Below are 18,367 nucleotides of genomic sequence, written 5' to 3'. Positions count from 1 at the left end.
GTTATATTATATACAGGGTAACAGATAGCTGGGAGAGAGTCACATCGAGGGGTACAGGGGGTTATATTATATACAGGGTAACAGATAGCTGGGAGAGAGACACATCGAGGGGTACAGGGGGTTTTTTTATATACAGGGTTACAGATAGCAGGGAGAGTGTCACATCGAGGGGTACAGGGGGTTATATTATATACAGGGTAACAGATAGCTGGGAGAGAGACACATCGAGGGGTACAGGGGTTATATTATGTACAGGGTAACAGATTGCTGGGAGAGCGACACATCGGGGGGTACAGAGTGTTATATTACATACAGGGTAACAGATAGCTGGGAGAGAGTCACATCGAGGGGTACAGGGGGTTATAATATATACAGGGTAACGCTGGGTCAGATTCGCAACGAGCGGTACGTGGGGTTATATTATATACAGGGTTACAGATAGCTGGGAGAGAGACCCATCGAGGGGTACAGGGGGTTATATTCTATACAGGGTAACAGATAGCTGGTAGAGAGACACCTCGAGGGGTTCAGGGGGGTATATTATATACAGGGTAACAGATAGCTGGGAGAGAGACTCTTCGAGGGGTACAGGGCGTTATTTTATATACAGGGTAACACATTGCTGGGAGGGTGTCACATCGAGGGGTACAGGGGGTTATATTATATACAGGGTAGCAGATAGCTGGGAGAGAGACACATCGAGTGGTACAGGGGGTTATATTATATACAGGGTAACAAATAGCTGGGAGAGAGACACATCGAGGGGTACAGGGGGTTATTTTATATACAGGGTAACACATTGCTGGGAGAGAGTCACATCGAGTGGTACAGGGGGTTATATTATATACAGGGTAACAGATAGCTGGGAGAGAGTCACATCGAGGGGTACCGGGGGTTATATTATATACAGGGTAACACATTGCTGGGAGACAGTCACATGGAGGGGTACAGGGACTGTTATTACACACAGGGTAAAAGATAGCTGGGAGAGAGTCTCATCGAGGGGTACAGGGGGTTATATTATATACAGGATAACAGATAGCTGGGAGTGAGTCACATCGAGAGTTTCAGTGGGGTTATATTATACACAGGGTAACAGATAGCTGGGAGAGAGTCACATCGAGGGGTACACGGTGTTATATTATATACAGGGTAACAGATATCTGGGAGAGAGTCATTTCGAGGGGTACACGGGGTTATATTATATACAGGGTAACAGAAGGCTGGAAAGAGACTCATCAAGGGGTACAGGGGGTTATATTATATACAGGGTAACAGATAGCTTGGAGAGCGACACATCGAGGGGTACAGGGTTTTATATTATATACATCGTAAAAGATAGTTGGGAGTTAGTCACATCGAGCGGTACAGGGGGTTATATTACATACAGGGTAACAGATAGCTGGGAGATAGTCATATCGAGGGGTACAGGGGTTTATATTTTATACAGGGTAACAGATAGCTGGGAGAGAGTCACATCGAGGGGTACAGGGGGTTATATTATATACAGGGTTTCAGATAGCTGGGAGAGAGTCACATCGAGGGGCACAGGGCGTTATGTTATATACAGGGTAACAGATAGCTGGCAGTGAGTCACATCGACGGGTACAGGGGGTAATAATATATACAGGGTAACAGATAGCTGGGAGAGAGTCACATCGAGTTGTACAGGGGATTATATTATATACAGGGTAAGACATAGCTGCCAGAGAGTCACATCGAGGGGTACAAGATGTTATATTATATATAGGGTAACTGATAGCTGGGAGATAGTCACATCGAGGGGTACAGGGGGTTATAATATATACAGGGTAACAGATAGCTGGGAGAGAGTCACATCGAGGCGTACAGGGGATTATATTATATACAGGGTAACAGATAGCTGGCAGAGACTCACATCGAGGGGTACAAGGGGTTATATTATATATAGGGTAACTGATAGCTGGGAGATAGTCACATCGAGGGGTACAGGGGGTTATATTATATATAGGGTAACAGACATCTGGGAGAGAGACACATCGAGGGGAACAAGGGGTTATATTACATACAGGGTTCAGATAGCTGGGAGAACGTCACATCGAGGAGTACAGGGTGTTATATTATATACATCATAACAGATAGCTGGGAGTTAGTCACATCGAGAGTTAAAGGGGGTTATTATATATACAGGGTAACAGATAGCTGGGAGAGAGTCACATCGAGGGGTACAGGGTGTTATATTATATACAGGGTAACAGTTAGCTGAGAGAGAGTCACATCGAGGGGTACAGGGTGTTATATTATATACAGGGTAACAGATAGCTGAGAGAGAGTCACATCGAGGGGTACAGGGTGTTATATTATATACAGGGTAACAGTTAGCTGAGAGAGAGTCACATCGAGGGGTACAGGGTGTTATATTATATACAGGGTAACAGATAGCTGGGAGAGAGTCACATTAGGGGGTACAGGGTGTTATATTATATACAGGGAAACAGATACCTGGGAGAGAGACACATCGAGGTGTACAGGGGGTTACATTATATACAGGGTAACAGATAGCTGGGAGAGAGTCAAATCGAAAGGTACAGGGGTTTATATTATATACAGCGTAACAGATAGCTGGGAGTGAGTCACATCGAGGGGTACAGGAGGTTATATTATATACAGGGTAACAGACAGCTGGGAGAGAGTCACATCGAGGGGTACAGGGGGTTATATTATATACAGGGTAACAGATAGCTGGGAGAGAGTCACATCGAGGGGTACAGGGGGTTATATTATATACAGGGTAACAGATAGCTGGGAGAGAGTCACATCGAGGGCTACAGGGGGTTATTTAAATACAGGGTAACAGATAGCTGGGAGAGAGACACATCGAGGGGTACAGGGAGTTATATTATATACAGGGTAACTGATAGCTGGGAAAGAGTCACATCGAGGGTACAGGGGGTTATATTATATACAGGGTAACTGATAGCTGGGAAAGAGTCACATCGAGGGTACAGGGAGTTATATTATATACAGGGTAACTGATAGCTGGGAGAGAGTCACATCGAGGGTACAGGGAGTTATATTATATACAGGGTAACTGATAGCTGGGAGAGAGTCACATCGAGGGTACAGGGAGTTATATTATATACAGGGTAACTGATAGCTGGGAAAGAGTCACATCGAGGGTACAGGGGGTTATATTATATACAGGGTAACAGATAGCTGGGAGAGAGTCACATCGAGGGGTACAGGGGGTTATATTATATACAGGGTAACAGATAGCTGGGAGAGAGTCACATCGAGGGGTACAGGGGGTTATTTAAATACAGGGTAACAGATAGCTGGGAGAGAGTCACATCGAGGGGTACAGGGGGTTATATTATATACAGGGTAACAGATAGCTGGGAGAGAGTCACATCGAGGGGTACAGGGTGTTATATTATATACAGGGTAACAGATAGCTGGGAGAGAGTCACATCGAGGGGTACAGGGGGTTATATTATATACAGGGTAACAGATAGCTGGGAGAGAGTCACATCGAGGGGTACAGGGGGTTATATTATATACAGGGTAACAGATAGCTGGGAGAGAGTCACATCGAGGGGTACAGGGGGTTATATTATATACAGGGTAACAGATAGCTGGGAGAGAGTCACATCGAGGGGTACAGGGGGTTATAATATATACAGGGTAACAGATAGCTGGGAGACAGACACATCGAGGGGTACAGGGGGTTATATTATATACAGGGTAACAGATAGCTGGGAGAGAGTCACATCGAGGGGTACAGGGTGTTATATTATATACAGGGTAACAGATAGCTGGGAGAGAGTCACATCGAGGGGTACAGGGGGTTATATTATATACAGGGTAACAGATAGCTGGGAGAGAGTCACATCGAGGGGTACAGGGGGTTATATTATATACAGGGTAACAGATAGCTGGGAGAGAGTCACATCGAGGGTACAGGGGGTTATATTATATACAGGGTAACAGATAGCTGGGAGAGAGTCACATCGAGGGGTACAGGGGGTTATATTATATACAGGGTAACAGATAGCTGGGAGAGAGTCACATCGAGGGGTACAGGGGGTTATATTATATACAGGGTAACAGATAGCTGGGAGAGAGTCACATCGAGGGGTACAGGGGGTTATATTATATACAGGGTAACAGATAGCTGGGAGAGAGTCACATCGAGGGGTACAGGGGGTTATATTATATACAGGGTAACAGATAGCTGGGAGAGAGTCACATCGAGGGGTACAGGGGGTTATATTATATACAGGGTAACAGATAGCTGGGAGAGAGTCACATCGAGGGGTACAGGGGGTTATATTATATACAGGGTAACAGATAGCTGGGAGAGAGTCACATCGAGGGGTACAGGGGGTTATATTATATACAGGGTAACAGACAGCTGGGAGAGAGTCACATCGAGGGGTACAGGGGATTATATTATATACAGGGTAACAGATAGCAGGGAGAGAGTCACATCGAGGGCTACAGGGGGTTATTTAAATACAGGGTAACAGATAGCTGGGAGAGAGACACATCGAGGGGTACAGGGAGTTATATTATATACAGGGTAACTGATAGCTGGGAAAGAGTCACATCGAGGGTACAGGGGGTTATATTATATACAGGGTAACTGATAGCTGGGAAAGAGTCACATCGAGGGTACAGGGAGTTATATTATATACAGGGTAACTGATAGCTGGGAAAGAGTCACATCGAGGGTACAGGGAGTTATATTATATACAGGGTAACTGATAGCTGGGAAAGAGTCACATCGAGGGTACAGGGATTTATATTATATACAGGGTAACTGATAGCTGGGAGAGAGTCACATCGAGGGGTACAGGGAGTTATATTATATACAGGGTAACTGATAGCTGGGAAAGAGTCACATCGAGGGTACAGGGGGTTATATTATATACAGGGTAACAGATAGCTGGGAGAGAGTCACATCGAGGGGTACAGGGGGTTATATTATATACAGGGTAACAGATAGCTGGGAGAGAGTCACATCGAGGGGTACAGGGGGTTATATTATATACAGGGTAACAGATAGCTGGGAGAGAGTCACATCGAGGGGTACAGGGGGTTATATTATATACAGGGTAACAGATAGCTGGGACAGTGACACATCGAGGGGTACAGGGGGTTATATTATATACAGGGTAACAGATAGCTGGGAGAAAGACACATCGAGGGGTACAGGGGGTTTTATTATATACGGGGTAACAGATAGCTGGGACAGAGTCACATCGAGGGGTACAGGGGTGTATATTATATACAGGGTAACAGATAGCTGGGAGAGCGACACAAGGAGGGGTACAGGGGGTTATAATATATACAGGGTAACAGATACCTGGGAGAGAGTCACATCGAGGGGTACAGGGTGTTATATTATATACAGGGTAACAGATAGCTGGGAGAGAGTCACATCGAGGGGTACAGGGGGTTATATTATATACAGGGTAACAGATAGCTGGGAGAGAGTCACATCGAGGGGTACAGGGGGTTATATTATATACAGGGTAACAGATAGCTGGGAGAGAGTCACATGGAGGGGTACAGGGCGTTATATTATATACAGGGTAACAGATAGCTGGGAGAGAGTCACATCGAGGGGTACAGGGGGTTATATTATATACAGGGTAACAGATAGCTGGGAGGGTGTCACATCGAGGGGCACAGGGGGTTATATTATATGCAGGGTAACAGATAGTTGGGAGAGAGTAACATCGAGGGGTACAGGGGGGTATATTATATACAGGGTAACAGATAGCTGGGAGAGAGTCACATCGAGGGGTACAGGGGGTTATATTATATACAGGGTAACAGGTAGTTGGGAGAGAGTCACATCGGGGGTACAAGAGGTTATATTTTATTTAGGGTAACAGATAGCTGGGAGAGAGTCACATCGAGGGGTACGGGGGTTATATTATATACAGGGTAACAGATAGCTGGGAGAGAGTCACATCGAGGGGTACAGGGGGTTATATTATATACAGGGTAACAGATAGCTGGGAGAGAGTCACATCGAGGGGTACAGGGGGTTATATTATATACAGGGTAACAGATAGCTGGGAGAGAGTCACATCGAGGGGTACAGGGGGTTATATTATATACAGGGTAACAGATAGCTGGGAGAGAGTCACATCGAGGGGTACAGGGGGTTATATTATATACGGGGTAACAGATAGCTGGGAGAGAGTCACATCGAGGGGTACAGGGGGTTATATTATACACAGAGTAACAGATAGCAGGGAGAGAGTCACATCGAGGGGTACAGGAGGTTATATTATATACAGGGTAACAGATAGCTGGGAGAGCGGTACATCGAGGGGTACTGGGGATATATTATATACAGGATAACAGATAGCTGGGAGAGAGTCACATCGAGAGGAAAGGGGCGTTATATTATATACAGGGTAACAGATCGCTGGGAGAGAGTCACATCGAGGGGTACAGGGGGTTATATTATATACAGGGAGACAGATAGCTGGGAGAGAGTCACATCGAGGGGTACAGTGCGTTATGTTATATACAGGGTAATAGATAGCTGGCAGAGAGTCACATCGATGGGTACAGGGGTTTATAATACATACAGGGTAACAGATAGCTGGGAGAGAGTCACATCGAGGCCTACAGGGGATTATATTATATACAGGGTAACAGATAGCTGGCAGAGAGTCACATCGAGGGGTACAAGGGGTTATATTTTATATAGGGTAACAGATAGCTGGGAGAGAGTCACATCGAGGGGTACAGGGGGTTATATTATATACAGGGTAACAGATAGCTGGAAGAGAGAAACATCGAGGGGTACAGGTTGTTATATTACATACAGGGTAACAAAGAGCTGGGAGAGAGTCACATCGAGGGGTACAGGGGGTTATATTATATACAGGGTAACAGATAGCTGGGAGAGAGTCACATCGAGGGGTACAGGGGGTTATATTATATACAGGGTAACAGATAGCTGGGAGAGAGTCACATCGAGGGTACAGGGGGTTATATTATATACAGGGTAACAGATAGCTGGGAGAGAGTCACATCGAGGGGTACAGGGGGTTATATTATATACAGGGTAACAGATAGCTGGGAGAGAGTCACATCGAGGGGTACAGGGGTTATATTATATACAGGGTAACAGATAGCTGGGAGAGAGTCACATCGAGGGGTACAGGGGGTTATATTATGTACAGGGTAACAGATAGCTGGGAGAGAGTCACATCGAGGGGTACATGGGGTTACATTATATACAGGGTAACAGATAGCTGGCAGAGAGTCACATCGAGGGGTACAAGGCGTTATATTATATATAGGGTAACAGATAGCTGGGAGAGAGTCACATCGAGGGGTACAGTGGGTTATATACAGGGTAACAGACAGCTGGGAGAGAGTCACATCGAGGGGTACAGGGGGTTATATTATACAGGGTAACAGATAGCTGGGAGAGAGTCACATCGAGGGGTACAGGGGGTTATATTATATACAGGGTAACAGATAGCTGGGAGAGAGTCACATCGAGGGGTACAGGGGTTATATTATATACAGGGTAACAGATAGCTGGGAGAGAGTCACATCGAGGGGTACAGGGGGTTATATTATATACAGGGTAACACATTGCTGGGAGACAGTCATATGGAGGGGTACAGGGACTGTTATTACACACAGGGCAAAAGATAGCTGGGAGAGAGTCTCATCGAAGGGTACAGGGGGTTATATTACATACAGGGTTCATATAGCTGGGAGAACGTCACATCGAGGGGTACAGGGGGTTATATTATATACAGGGTAACAGATAGCTGGGAGAGAGTCACATCGAGGAGTACAGGGTGTTATATTATATACAGGGTAACAGATAGCTGGGAGTTAGTCACATCGAGAGTTACAGGGGGTTATTTTATATACAGGGTAACAGATAGCTGGGAGAGAGTCACATCGAGGGTACAGGGTGTTATATTATATACAGGGTAACAGATAGCTGGGAGAGAGTCACATCAAGGGGTACAGGGTGTTATATTATATACAGGGTAACTGATAGCTGGGAGAGAGTCACATCGAGGGGTACAGGGGGTTATATTATATACAGGGTAACAGATAGCTGGGAGAGAGTCACATCGAGGGGTACAGGGGGTTATATTATATACAGGGTAACAGATAGCTGGGAGAGAGTCACATCGAGGGGTACAGGGTGTTATATTATATACAGGGTAACAGATAGCTGGGAGAGAGTCACATCAAGGGGTACAGGGTGTTATATTATATACAGGGAAACAGATAGCTGGGAGAGAGACACATCGATGTGTACAGGGGGTTATATTATATACAGGTAACAGATAGCTGGGAGAGAGTCAAATCGAGGGGTACAGGGGGTTATATTATATAGAGGGTAACAGATAGATGGGAGTGAGTCACATCGAGTGGTACAGGAGGTTATATTATATACAGGGTAACAGATAGCTGGGAGTGAGTCACATCGAGGGGTACAGGAGGTTATATTCTATACAGGGTAACAGACAGCTGGGAGAGAGTCACATCGATGTGTACAGGGGGTTATATTATATACAGGGTAACACATTGCTGGGAGACTGTCACATGGATGGGTACAGGAACTTTTATTACACAGGGTAAAAGATAGCTGGGAGAGAGTAACATCGAGTGGTACAGGGGGTTATATTATATACAGGGTGACAGATAGCTGGGAGAGAGTCACATCGAGGGGTACAGGGGGTTATATTATATACAGGGTAACAGATAGCTGGGAGAGAGACACATCGAGGGGTACAGGGGGTTATATTATATACAGGGTAACAGATAGCGGGGAGAGAGTCACATCGAGGGGTACAGGGGTTTATAATATATACAGGGGAACGCTGGGTCAGATTCACATCGAGGGGTACAGGGCGTTCTATTATATACAGGTAACGCTGGGAGAGATTCATATCGAGGGGTACAGGTTGTTAGATTATATACAGGGTAACAGATAGCTGGGAGAGAGACACATTGAGGTGTACAGGTGGTTATATTATATACAGGGTAACACATTGCTGGGAGACAGTCATATGGAGGGGTACAGGGACTGTTATTACACACAGGGCAAAAGATAGCTGGGAGAGAGTCTCATCGAAGGGTACAGGGGGTTATATTATATACAGGATAACAGATAGCTTAGAGAGACTCACTTCGAGGGGTACAGGGGGTTATATTATATACAGGGTAACAGATAGCTGACAGAGAGTCACATCGAGAGTTTCAGTGGGGTTATATTATACACAGGGTAACCGATAGCTGGGAGAGAGTCACATCGAGGGGTACAGGGTGTTATATTATATACAGGTAACAGATAGCTGGGAGTGAGTCACATCGAGGGGTACATGGGGTTATATTATATACAGGGTAACAGATAGCTGGGAGAGAGACACATCGAGGGGTACAGGGGGTTATATTATGTACAGGGTAACAGATAGCTGGGAGAGAGTCACATCGAGGGGTACAGAGGGTTATATTATATACAGGGTAACAGATAGCTGGGAGAGAGACACATCGAGGGGTACAGGGGGTTATATTATATACAGGGTAACAGATAGCTGGGAGAGAGACACATCGAGGGGTACAGGGGGTTATATTATATACAGGGTAACAGATAGCTGGGAGAGAGACACATCGAGGGGTACAGGGGGTTATATTATATACAGGGTAACAGATAGCTGGGAGAGAGTCACATCGAGGAGTACAGAGGGTTATATTATATACAGGTTAGCAGATAGCTGGGAGAGTGTCATATCGAGCGGTACGGGGGTTACATTATATACAGGGTAACAGATAGCTGGAAGAGAGTCACATCGAGGTGTACAGGGGATTATATTATATACAGGGTAACAGATAGCTGGGAGAGAGTCACTTCGAGTGGTACGGGGGTTATATTATATACAGGGTAACAGATAGATGGGACAGAGTAACATTGAGGGGTACATGTGGTTATATTATATACAGGGTAACAGATAGCTGGGAGAGAGACACATCGAGGGGTACAGGGGGTTATATTATATACAGGATAACAGATAGCTGAGAGAGAGTCACATCGAGGGGTACAGGGGGTTATATTATATACAGGGTAACAGATAGCAGGGAGAGAGTCACATCGAGGGGTACAGGGGGTTATATTATATACAGGGTAACAGATAGCTGGGAGAGAGACACATCGAGGGGTACAGTGGGTTATATTATATACAGTGTAACAGATAGCTGGGAGAGAATCACATCGAGGGGTACAGGGGGTTATATTATATACAGGGTAACAGATAGCTGGGAGAGAGACACATCGAGGGGTACAGTGGGTTATATTATATACAGTGTAACAGATAGCGGGGAGAGAGTCACATCGAGGGGTACAGGGGTTTATACTATATAGAGGGGAACGCTGGGTCAGATTCACATCGAGGGGTACAGGGGGTTCTATTATATACAGGTAATGCTGGGAGAGAGTCACATCGAGGGGTACAGATTGTTAGATTATATACAGGGTAACAGATAGCTGGGAGACAGTCACATGGAGGGGTACAGGGACTGTTATTACACACAGGGTAAAAGATATGTGGGAGAGTGTCTCATCGAGGGGTACAGGGGGTTATATTATATACAGGATAACAGATAACTAAGAGAGACTCACTTCGAGGGGTACAGGGGGTGATATTGTATACAGGGTAACAGATAGCTGACAGAGAGTCAAATCGAGAATTTCAGTGGGGTTATATTATACACAGGGTAACAGATAGCTGGGAGAGAGTCACATCGAGGGGTACACGGTGTTATATTATATACAGGGTAACAGATAGCTGGGAGAGATCACATCGAGGGGTACCGGGGTTATATAATATACAGGATATCAGATAATTTGGAGAGAGTCACATCGAGGGGTACAGGGGTTTATTTTATATACAGGGTAACAGATAGCTGGGAGAGAGTCACATCGAGTGGTACAGGGGGTTACATTTTATACATGGTAACTGATAGCTTGGAGAGAGGCACATCGAGGGGTACAGGGGGTTATATTACATACAGGGTAACAGATAGCTGGGAGAGAGTCACATCGAGGGGTACATGGGGTTATATTATATACAGGGAAACATATAGCAGGGAGAGAGTCACATCGAGGGGTACATGGGGTTATATTATATACAGGGTAACAGATAGCTGGGAGAGTAACATCGAGGGGTACAGGGGTTTATATTATATACAGGATAACAGATATCAGGGAGAGAGTCACATCGATGGGTACAGGGGGTTATATTATGTACAGGGTAACAGATAGCTGGGAGAGAGACACATCGAGGTGTACAGCGGGTTATATTATATACAGGGTAACAGATCGTGGGGAGAGTCACATCGAGGGGTACAGGGGGTTATATTATATACAGGGTAACAGATAGCTGGGACAGAGACACATCGAGGGGTACAGCTTGTTATATTATATACAGGGTAACAGATCGCGGGGAGAGTCACATCGAGGGGTACAGGGGGTTATATTATATACAGGGTAACAGAGAGCTGGGAGAGAGTCAAATCGAGGATGACAGGGGTGATATTATATACAGGGTAACAGATAGCTGGGAGAGAGTCACATCGAGGGTTAAAGGGGTGTATATTATGTACAGGGTAACAGATAGCTGGGAGAGAGTCAAATCGAGGGCTACAGGGGGTTATATTATATACAGGATAACAGATAGCTAAGAGAGACTCACTTCGAGGGGTACAGGGGGTTATATTATATACAGGGTAACAGATAGCTGACAGAGAGTCACATCGAGAGTTTCAGTGGGGTTATATTATACACAGGGTATCAGATAGCTGGGAGAGAGTCACATCGAGGGGTACAGGGTGTTATATTATATACAGGTAACAGATAGCTGGAAGTGAGTCACATCGAGGGGTACATGGGGTTATATTATATACAGGGTAACAGATAGCTTGGAGAGAGTCACATCGAGGGGTACAGAGGGTTATATTATATACAGGGTAGCAGATAGCTGGGAGAGTGTCATATCGAGCGGTACAGGGGGTTACATTATATACAGGGTAACAGATAGCTGGAAGAGAGTCACATCGAGGTGTACAGGGGATTATATTATATACAGGGTAACAGATAGCTGGGAGAGAGTCACATCGAGTGGTACGGGGGTTATATTATATACAGGGTAACAGATAATTTGTAGAGAGTCATATCGAGGGGGACATGGGGTTCCATTTTATACAAGGTAACAGATAGCTGGGAGTGAGTCACATCGAGGGGTACAGGGCGTTATATTATATACAGGGTAACAGATAGCAGGGAGAGAGTCAAATCGAGGCGTATAGGGGGTTATATTATATACAGGGTAACAGATAGCAGGGAGAGAGTCACATTGAGGAGTACAGTGGGTTATATTATATACAGGGTAACAGATAGCAGGGAGAGATTCACATTGAGGAGTACAGGGGGTTATATTATATACAGGGTAAGAGATAGCTGGGAGAGAGTCACATCGAGAGGTACAGGGGGTTATATTATATCCAGGGTAACAGATAGCTGGGAAAGAGTCACATCGAGGGGTACAGGAGGATATATTATATGCAGGGTAACAGATAGCTGGGAGAGAGTCACATCGAGGGGTACACGGGGATATATTATATCCAGGGTAACAGATAGCTGGGAGAGAGTCACATCGAGAGGTACAGGGGGTTATATTATATCCAGGGTAACAGATAGCTGGGAAAGAGTCACATCGAGGGGTACAGGAGGATATATTATATGCAGGGTAACAGATAGCTGGGAGAGAGTCACATCGAGGGGTACACGGGGTTGTATTATATACAGGGTAACATAGCAGGGAGAGAGTCACATCGAGGTGTACGTAGGGTTATATTATATACAGGGTAACAGATAGCAGGGAGAGAGTCACATCGAGGTGTACAGGGGGTTATATTATATACAGGGTAACAGATAGCTGGGAGAGAGACACATCGAGGGGTACAGGGGGTTATATTATGTACAGGGTAACAGATAGCTGGGAGAGAGTCACATCGAGGGGTACAGGGTGTTATATTATATACAGGGTAACAGCTGGGATAGAGTCACAACGAGGGGTATAGGGGGTTATATTATATACAGGTTAACAGATAGCTGGGAGAGAGTAACATCGAGTAGTACAGGGGGTTATATTATATACAGGGTAACAGATAGCTGGGAGAGAGTCACATCGAGGGGTACATGGGGTTATATTATATTCAGGGTAACAGATAGCTGGGAGAGAGACACATCGAGGGGTACAGGGTGTTATATTATATACAGGGTGAAAGATAGCTGGGAGAGAGTCACATCGAGGGGTACAGGGTCTTTTATTACACATAGGTTAAAAGATAGCTGGGAGAGAGTCTCATCGAGGGGTACAGGGGGTTATATTATATACAGGGTAACACATTGCTGGGAGATAGTCACATGGAGGGGTACAGGGTCTTTTATTACACACAGGGTAAATGATAGCTGGGAGAGAGTCACATCGAGGGGTAGAGGGGGATATATTATGTACAGGGTAACAGATAGCTGCGAGAGAGTCAAATCGAGGGTTACAGGGGGGTATATATACAGGGTATCAGATAGCTGGGAGAGAGTCACATCGAGTGGTACAGAGGGTTATATTGTATACAGGGCATCAGATAGCTGCGAGAGAGTCACATCGAGGGGTACAGGGGGTTATATTATATAAAGGGTAACAGATAGCTGGGAGAAAACATCGAGTGGTACAGAGGGTTATATTGTATACAGGGCATCAGATAGCTGCGAGAGAGTCACATCGAGGGGTACAGGGGGTTATATTATACACAGGGTAACAGATAGCTGGGAGAGAGTAACATCGAGGGGTACAGGGGGTTATATTATATGCAGGGTAACAGATAGCTGGGAGAGTGCCACATCGAGTGGTACAGGGGGTTATATTATATACAGGGTAACAGATAGCTGGGAGAGAGACACATCGAGGGTTTCAGGGGGTTATATTATGTACAGGATAACAGATAGCTGGGAGAGAGTCACTTCGAGGGGTACAGGGGGTTATATTATATACAGGGTAACAGATAGCTGGGAGAGCGACACATCGAGGGGTTCACGGGTTTATATTATACACAGGGTAACAGATAGCTGGGAGAGTGTCACATCGAGGGGTACAGGGGGGTATATATAAAGGGTAACAGATAGCTGGGAGAGAGTAACATCGAGGGGTACAGGGGGTTATATTATATGCACAGTAACAGATAGCTGGGAGAGAGTCACATCGAGGGGTACAGGGGGTTATATTATATACAGGGTAACAGATAGCTGGGAGAGAGTCACATCGAGGGGTACAGGGGGTTATATTATATACAGGGTAACAGATAGCTGGGAGAGAGTCACATCGAAGGGTACAGGAGGTTATATTATATACAGGGTAACAGATAGCTGGGAGAGAGTCACATCGAGGGGTACAGGGGGTTATATTATATACAGGGTAACAGATAGCTGGGAGAGAGTCACATCGAGGGGTACAGGGGGTTATATTATATACAGGGTAACAGATAGCTGGGAGAGAGTCACATCGAGGGGTACAGGGGGTTATATTATATACAGGGTAACAGATAGCTGGGAGAGAGTCACATCGAGGGTTACAGTGGGTTTTATAATATACAGGGTAACAGATAGCTGGGAGAGTCACATCGAGGGGTACAGGGGGTTATATTATATACAGGGTAACAGATAGCTGGGAGAGAGTCACATCGAGTGGTACAGGGGGTTATATTATATACAGGGTAACAGATAGCTGGGAGAGAGTCACATCGAGGGTTACAGTGGGTTTTATAATATACAGGGTAACAGATAGCTGGGAGAGTCACATCGAGGGGTACAGGGGGTTATATTATATACAGGGTAACAGATAGCTGGGAGAGTCACATCGAGGGATTAGGCAGAGCTGAGAATGTCTATCTCAAGATCCCAGTTATACTTTTATCTCTTTATACACAGGTTTTCCCAATCGGTGGAGGATCCCGAACTGGAATTATCTCCAACTCCAAGCCCTTCATACAGCCAGAAGGTATAAACCAGGCCAGAGTCACCCGATAAACTGGCCTGTATCTTCATAACTCTAACGGCACGGTTAAACTGTAATATACAAAACAACCGCGACTGAAACACTCTGATATATCCCATACCCCTCACTGTAGCACTCTGATATACCCCACACTCCTCACTGTGATACTCTGAGGTATCCCACACCACTCACTGTAACACTGATAAATCCCACACCCCTCACTGTAACACTCTGATATATCCCACACCCCTCACTGCAACACTCTGATATATCCCACACCCCTCACTGTATCACTCTGATATACCCCACACTCCTCACTGTGATACTCTGATGTACCCTACAACCCTCACTGTAACACTCTGATATATCCAAGACACTTCACTGTAATAGTCTGATATTTCCCACACCCCTCACTGTAACAATCTGATACATCCAACACTCCTCACTGTAACAGTCTGATATATCCCACACCCCTCACTGTAACACTCTGATATATCCCACACCCCTCACTGTAACACTCTGATATATCCCACACCCCTCACTGTAACGCTCAGATATATCCCACACCCCTCACTGTAACACTCTGATATATCCCACACTCCTCACTGTGATACTCTGATGTATCCCACACCCCTCACTTTAGCACTGATAAATCCCACACCCCTCACTGTAACACTCTAATATTTCCCAAAACCCCTCACTGTATCACACTGATATATATGTCACCCCTCACAGTAACACTGATATATCCCACACCCCTCACTGTAACACTCTGATATATCGCACACCCCTCACTGTAACACTATGATATACCCCACACCTCTACCTGTAACACTCATATATATACCACAACTCTCACTGTAACACTCTGATATACCCCACACTCCTCTCTGTAACACACTGATATATCCTACACCGGTCACTGTAACACTCTGAAATATCCCACACCCCTCTCTGTAACACACTGATATATCCCACACCGGTCACTGTAACACTCTGATATATCCCACACCCCTCACTGCAACACTCTGTTATAACCCACACCGCTCACTATAACACTCTGATGTATCCCACATCCATCACTGTAACACGCTGACATACCCCACACTCATAACTGTGACACTCTGATGTATCCCAAACCCCTCACTTTAACACTGATATATCCCACACCACTCACTGTAACACACTGATAAATCCCACACACCTCACTGTAACACTGAAATATCACACACCCCTCACAATAACACACTGATATATCCCACACCCCTCACTGTAACACTCTGATATATCCCACACCCATCACTGTAACACTCTGATATACCCCACACCGCTCACTGAAACACTCTGATATACTCCACACCCCTCACTTTACACTCTGATATATCCCACACCAATCACTGTAACACACTGATATATACCACAACCCTCACTGTAACACTCTGATATATCCCACACCCCTCACTGTAACACTCTAATATATCCCACATCCCTCACTGTAACACTGTGATATACCCCAAAACCCTCACTGTAACACTGTGCTATATCCCACACCCCTCACTGTAACACACGGATATAACACACACCCCTCACTGTCACACTCTGATTTATCCCACACCCCTCATTGTAACTCTCTGATATACCCCACACCCCTCACTGCAACACTGAGATATATCCCACACCGCTCACTGTAACACTCTGATTATCCCACACGCCTCACTGTGACACTCTGATATACTCCACACCCCTCATTGTAACACTCTGATATATCCCACACCCCTCACTGTAACACTCTGATATATCCCAGACCCCTCACTGTAACACTCTGATATATCCCACACCCCTCACTGCAACACTGAGATATATCCCACACACCTCACTGTAACACTCTGATATATCCCACACCCCTCACCGCAAAACACTGATATATCCCACACCCCTCAAAGTAAAACACTGATATAGCCCATAACCCTCACTGTAACACTTTGATATATCCCACACCCCTCACTGTAACTCTCTGATATATCCCACACCCCTCACTGTATCATTCTGATATATCCCACACCCCTCACTGTAACACTATGATAAATCCCGAAACCCTCACAGTAACAATCCAATTAATCCCACACCCCTCACTGTCACACTCTGATATATCCCACACCCCTCACTGTAACACTGTGATTATCCCACACCCTCACTGTAACACTCTGATATATCTCGCACCCCTCAATCTAATACTCTGATATATCCCACACGCCTCACGGTAACACTCTGATATATCCCACAAACCTCATGCAACAAACTGATATATCCCACACTCATCACTGTAACACACTGATATATGCCACAACCCTCACTGTAAAACTCTGATATATCCGACACCCCTCACTGTAACAGTGATATGTCCTACACCCCTCAATGTAACACTCTGATATATCCCACATTCCTCACTGTAACACTGTGATATATCCCACACCCCTCACTGTAACACTCGGATTTAACACACAACCCACACTGTAACAATCTGATATATCCCACATCCCTCACTGTAACACTCGGATATAACACACACCCCTGTCTGTCACACTCTGATTTATCCCACACCCATCATTGTAACAATCTGATATATCCCACACTCCTCACTGTAACACTCTGATATACCCCACACCCCTCAATGCAACACTGAGATATATCCCAAACCCCTCACAGTAACACTCTGATATGCCCCACACCCCTCATTGTAACACTCTGATATATCCCACAACACTCACTGTAACACTCTGATATATCCCACACCCCTCAAAGTAAAACACTCATATAGCCCATAACCCTCACTGTAAAACTTTGATATATCTCACACACCTCACTGTAACTCTCTGATATATCCCACACCCCTCACTGTATCATTCTGATATATCCCACACCCCTCACTGTCACACTCTGATATATCACAAACCCCTCACTGTAACACTCTGACATATCCCACACCCCTCATTGTAACACTCTGATATATCCCACACCCCTCACTGTAACACTCTGATACATCCCCCACCCCTCACTGTAACACTCTGATATATCCCACAGCCCTCACTGTAACAATCTATTATACCCCACACTCTTCTCTGTAACACTCTGATATATCCCACACCCCTCACTGTAACACTCTGATACATCCCCCACCCCTCACTGTAACACTCTGATATATCCCACAGCCCTCACTGTAACAATCTATTATACCCCACACTCTTCTCTGTAACACTCTGATATACCCCACACCTCTC

This window comes from Carcharodon carcharias, chromosome 40 (assembly GCF_017639515.1).
Source record: "Carcharodon carcharias isolate sCarCar2 chromosome 40, sCarCar2.pri, whole genome shotgun sequence".
NCBI lineage: Eukaryota > Metazoa > Chordata > Chondrichthyes > Lamniformes > Lamnidae > Carcharodon > Carcharodon carcharias.
This window is presented reverse-complemented; position numbering follows the sequence as displayed.